The 6000-nt window shown below is 39.7% G+C and overlaps 1 non-coding gene across 1 annotated transcript; it reads right to left on the bottom strand.

Moving 5' to 3' along the window:
• Window positions 1-544: 544 nt before the first annotated feature.
• Window positions 545-651, bottom strand: LOC116463059 (U6 spliceosomal RNA). Its single transcript, XR_004246532.1, has one exon. It is a non-coding gene; the product is annotated as a U6 spliceosomal RNA (small nuclear RNA).
• Window positions 652-6000: the final 5349 nt, after the last annotated feature.

The raw sequence follows: 6000 nt of genomic DNA, 5'->3' as shown, positions 1-6000 counted from the left end.
CCATTGATTGAAAAGATTGTTCTTTCCCCATTGTATATTTTTGGTGGCCTTGTCTAAAATTAGTTGACCATATATGCATGGGTTTATTTCTGGGTGCTCTGTTCTTTTCCGTTGGTCTACATGTCGGTTTTTATGCCAGTACCATAGTGTTTTGATTACTCTAACTTTGCAATATAATTTGAAATCAGGAAGTATGATGCCTCCAGCTTTGTTTTTCTTTTTCAAGATTGTTTTGGCTATTTAGGGTGTTTTGTAGTTCCACATGAGTTTTAAAATTGTTTTTCATATTTCTGTGAAAAATGCCACTGGAATTTTGATAGAGATTATGTTAAATCTGTATATTGCTCTGGGTAGCACGGCCATTTTAACAAACAACATTAATTCTTTCAACTTATGAATATGAGATATCTTTCCATTTATTTGTGTAGTTTTCTATTTCTTTCACCAATGTTTTATGGTTTTCATATAAGGTTTGGATCTTTTACTTCCTTGGTTAAATTTATTCAAAAGTACTGTATTCTTTTTTAATTAAAACTTTTAAACATTTTAAATGGAACGCTTCACAAATTTGCATGTCATCCTTGTACAGAGGTCATGCTAATCTTCTTTGTGTCTTTTCAATTTTAGTATATGTGCTGCCAAAGTGAGCACAGTATTATATTCTTTTCGATGCTATTATAAATGGGATTGTTTTCTTGACTGGCAATTGTTGCTATCCAACAATTTACATGCTTCTGGCTTGAATTGCAGATAAACTCCTTCAGAGGAGTAAGTGTATTACCACCTTATAATCTCTACAGTACTTTCTAGAAAGAATATGCTTATCTGGCATCTGTTGCTTTAAATTCAGTGGAATTCAGTAAGACAGAGCATTCAAACAATACTGGCTCAACTCTAATGGTACCTGGAATGTTTAGAATGTGCCTTATATTTTCAACAGTATGACCACAGCAGCTCATGGACTGTGAGCATGACATCAATGACAATTAAAGCTTGCCTAGCACTTTGTGTGTGCCTAGCATTGTTTTAAGTGCTTTAGCTATAAGATTTCATCTGGTCCTGCAAATAATCCTTTGAGGGAGGGGTCTTGTTACTTATTTTTAAGTTTACAGATGAGGAACCTAAAGCACAGACAGATTAAGAAATGTGCCCAAGGTTACATCACTAGGGAGGAGCAGACTCAAACACAAGCAGTTTAGCTCCAGAAAATGTGTTCTACTTACTGAGTTATAATGCTCTTTTTCAAAGAGCTAATCTACATGTAAGGAAATACTATATACCAGGCACTTTTTAATGTAAACTCGTTTAATCTCACCACAAGCCCAAGAGATGAGTACTACTGTTATCTGCATTTTACAGATAAAAAAACTAAGGCACAAATAAGCTAAGTGAGTGGTAGAGCCCCATTTCAAACCTAGAAGGTCTGATTTCCAAGTCTGTCCTCTCAATCATCATGCCACAGCACTCTCAGAAGAGTCAGAGGCAAATAGAATGCCAATCCTGAACTGATTTATGTAGATTTACATAGCAAGAGATAGATGGTGGATCATAGGCTACTTTATAAGAAGACCCTCCCATTTTCCATCAAGGCTGAACATCACTATATTTAGGGACAGTTGTGCCTGGGGATATGCATGGTTTCTTCCCAAATAGGCTGGGAAAATAGTGCCAGGTGAGAAAAAAAAAATAGTTTGTATTTTGCTTGGAGTATTAAGATAAGGAGACCAAGGTCCAGGGGTATTTGTTTTTTCATAAGGGTAAAGATAAGGGAGAAGCAAGGAGAGATGACAAGTTGGCCCTGCTGTTTCCCTGTGCTTTGAGTTTGCAATGTGCAGGGCATGAGATTGGGAGCAGCCCAGGTAGAAGGTGGTTCCTAGCATAAGACGGGGGGGAAGCGGGGATTAATACACTGGTGCTTGTCTCTCCCTAGACTGAATGGCCACTCTGCTCCCAGAGGCTAAGAAATGGAATGCCTAATAGGTACCAGGGAGACTCCTTGCTTTGCAGCTTAGAGCCAACTTATAGAAAAAAAAAAAAAAAAGGTATGTGCTGAGCAGAAACCATAATTTATCAGCTGTGCCTTACCTAGCCAATGGGACACTTTCCTTTTTTTGATCCCTTTTATTAGATGAGGAAAGAAAGGGAAAGTAACACATAAAATGTTGATTTGAAAAAGAACATGATTTCTTAAGAAGAAATCTGAAGCCTCTCAGCTAGGGCTCACCTAAGAATCAAAGTGGCACAGCATTCCATCAGGGCCCAGGAATGACCATCAACTTATTAAGGTTGTGAAGCTGGAAGTTTTCATAAAGACAGGCCATTTGTCACAGGACCTCCTTCAGCCTTTTCCTTGATATCCAGAAGGCTGGATCCTCAGGCTGTCTACCAGATGGCATTCCAGGGGGGAGGGAGGGAGAAAGGAAGGAAGGGAAGAAAGGAGGAAGGGAGGAAAGGAGGAAGGGAGGGAGGGGGTAGGGAGGGAGACTCCCAGTTACATATTAATGGCTTCTCAGGGTCTGACTTGTCTTTGCTCCTATACTCATCTTGCCAGTGAGCCCTGCAAGAAATGTGGACAGTCAAGCTACAGGCTGCTGGCCATGGACCACCTCCTGGGTAGACACATGGTGGGTGTTTTACAGACATGTAGGTAGGAATTGGCAAATTGAACCAGCAAGTGTCTGGTACACAGTAGGTGTTTACTAATGGGAGCTGATACTGCTGTTGACACTGTGAGAGTGAGTGGCTGCAACTGTCATCCCACTGAGTGAAAAGCGGGGCTGATTCAGCTGAGCCATCTGGCAACATGGGTGTTCTTCCTTTTTAAAGAAAGTTTTGTTTTAAAGTATTATGAAATATAACACACAGAAACCCATAAACCATAAGCAACCGCATAAGGAAAAATAATAAAGCAAAGTGTCATGTAATTGCTACCGTGGAACTACTTCGCTGGTTAAGAAACAGAATATTGTCAACACTCAGAAGCTGACACCCCACCCCATGGGTTCTTGCTAGTCATGCACCTTCCCCAACCCACAAAAGCTGACCTTGATCCTTTCATGGAAATGACACATTTGCTTTTAAGTAAATATATGTATGAATTGTATATATGTACTCTCTTCATATAACCTGTATATCCACATATAAAATCTATATATTTCTAAATACTATGATTCTGTCTGTTTTTGAATCTTATATAAATGCACTCCAACATGATCTTTTGTATCTCACTTCCTTCAGGCATCATTATGGTTGTAAGATTTAACCATATTGTTTTGGAAGTAACAGTTTATTAGTTTTCATGGCCTTCTAGTAGCTCTTTATATGGATATGTAACACTTTGTTTATCTATTCTCCTTTAGATGGCCATTTGGGTGTTTTTCAGGTTGGAGTAATTACTACCAATGTTGCTATGAACATTCTTTTATATGCATTCTGGGGTATATACCTAGGAGAGGAATTGCTGGGTCACAGGATATGTGTATATCTATGAATAACTGTAGTAGACCCTGCCAAACTCTTCCAAAGTGGTTGCATAAATTTGCTCTTCATCCTAAAGGTACAAGAGTCACCATCATTTCACAGCTTCATGGACAGATGGTACTGGTTGTCTCTAAATGTTAGCCAGTCTGGTTGGTGTGTGGTTGTATTTAATTGTGATTTTAATTTGCATTTCTCTGATTACTAAAGAGGTTGGGTAACTTTTCACTGTTTTTTGTCCATCTGGATTTTCTCTTTTGTGAAGGGCCTGTTTATTTCTTTGGCCCATTTAGAAAATGGGGTTGTTCACCTTTTCCGTAATGAATTTTATCCAGATAGATTCTTGATTGTCCCAAGAAGCATCTATTGAAAAGAGTGGTGTCCTGAAGTCCATGAGAGTTGATTGTTAAAATTTCAGGAGTTTTCTGAGTAGGTTGTGCAATTGCCGGTAACTCGAAGTCAGCCACAGTGTTGACACCATGGGAACTGGCAAATGCGATATAAATCAGGGCATTTTCCACTAGAGAGTTGGTTAATTACTACACCAATGGAAAAGCCCATCTTTTCTGCCCTGGCTCACAAGGCCATCTCTGTCATAAATCCTGGTCATACACATATGGATTTATTTCACTGCTATCTCTTCTGTTTCATTCCTCTCTTTGTCTATCGCCATGTCAAAACCACACTGCCTTGTAAACTACAGGTTTATAATAAGTCTTGATACCTGGTAGAGTGGGTCCTCTCATCTCCTAAGAGTATCTTGCTCATTCTTGGCTCTTGACATTTCTCTGTAAATTTAGAATGAGCTTGCCAAGTGTTTACTGAAAAATCTGTTGAAATTTTAATTACATTGAATCTATAGATCAATTTTGGGAAGAAATGTATGTTTTTATCTGCTTTGAGTTCATTATGGAAGTTACTCATTACTGTGTAAAATCAATTGCATATATACTCTATAAGCTGTCATTTATTGTTTATCTTTATCCACAATCTTTCTTCCTCTATTGGTCCATTTTCCTACTGCTATGAAGAAATACCCAAGACTGGGTAATTTACAAAGAAAAAGAGGTTTAATTGACTCATAGTTCCACATGGCTGAGGAGCCTCATAATCGTAGCAGAAGGTGAAGGAGGAGCAAAGGCACATCTTACTTGGTGGCAGGCAAGAGCGCATGTGCAGGGGAACTGCCCTTTATAAAACCATCAGATCTCATGAAACTTATTCACTATCATGTGAACAGCCTGGGAAAAACCCACCCCATGATTCAATCACCTCCCACTGGGTCTCACCCATGACACAGAGGAATTGTGGGAGCTACGAATCAAGATGAGGTTTGGGTGGGGACACAGCCAGGCCATATCACTTGCCTTGCAGAACTTTTACATTTTTGTTAAATAAAGTTCATCAAACTTTTCCTTTATAGCTTCTAGGATATCGCTCCTAGCAGCCACAAAGGCAAGCCACACAAAACTTAAAATGTAATAGTAGCCACATTAAAAAAGTAAAAGGCTGGGTGCGGTGGCTCACACCTGTAATCCCAGCATTTTGGGGGGCCGAGGTGGGTGAATCACCCGAGGTCAGGATTTCGAGACCAGCCTGACCAACACGGCGAAACCCCTCTCTACTAAAAATATAAAAATTATCCAGCATGGTGGTGGGTGCCTGTAATCCTATCTACTTGGGAGGCTGAGACGGGAGAATCGCTTGAACCCAGGAGGTGGAGGTTGCAGTGAGCCGAGATCATGCCATTGCTTTCCAGCCTGGGTGACGTAGTAAGACTCCGTCTCAAAAAAAAAAAAAAAGAAAAAGTTAAAATTATTTTTAATAATATATTTTATTTAATCCATTATAGCAAAATATGATCATTTCAACATGAAATCAATATATAAAAACTATTCATGAGATAATTTACATTCTTTTTTTCATACAAATTCTTAGAAACCCGGTCTGCATTTTATATTTCGGGGACATTTCAGTTTGGACTAGCCATATTTCAAGTGTTTATTAGCCACATGTGGCTAATGGCTGCCACGTTAGATAGCTCAGGTCAGTTTCTTTGTTAAGGCAGGTCTGCAGCAGCCTTAGGTCTGTGGCTAGTTTAGTGCTACCAAGATCTGGCCCTTCCAGGGTTGGTTCAGTGAGGTCTCTTCACTGTTGTTGGTTGAAACTTTAATGTTCCACAGCTCTGTGTGACTTTGGGAATTGTTTGTCTTATAGCCCCTGAATTACCCCCCTACCCCTGCAAGTTGCTCTTTTTTCAGCATGGTATTTTGCCTAGCTCTTGGAGTTTCATCTGCACATGCCCATTTAGTATTTGGCAAAAGACTCAGGAGGACTTCTGTATAGCTTTCCGGAACCTTCTCTGTGTAGTTTCCTCCTTTCCAATACTCTTCTTTGTAGAGTCCAGTAGCCTCCTCCTGAATTCCAGTCTCTGACTCCCCAACTCAGTGAGATGACTGTGCTCTTTTTGGGGTTCCTTCTCTGCCCCATGGTCTGTAAAGTGCCTCCACAAAGCAGGACTGG

This window comes from Hylobates moloch, unplaced genomic scaffold (assembly GCF_009828535.3).
Source record: "Hylobates moloch isolate HMO894 unplaced genomic scaffold, HMol_V3 SCAFFOLD_24, whole genome shotgun sequence".
NCBI classification, from domain to species: Eukaryota; Metazoa; Chordata; class Mammalia; order Primates; family Hylobatidae; genus Hylobates; species Hylobates moloch.
The sequence above is the reverse complement of the archived record's forward strand: the minus strand, read 5'-3'. Positions and strand labels throughout refer to the sequence as shown.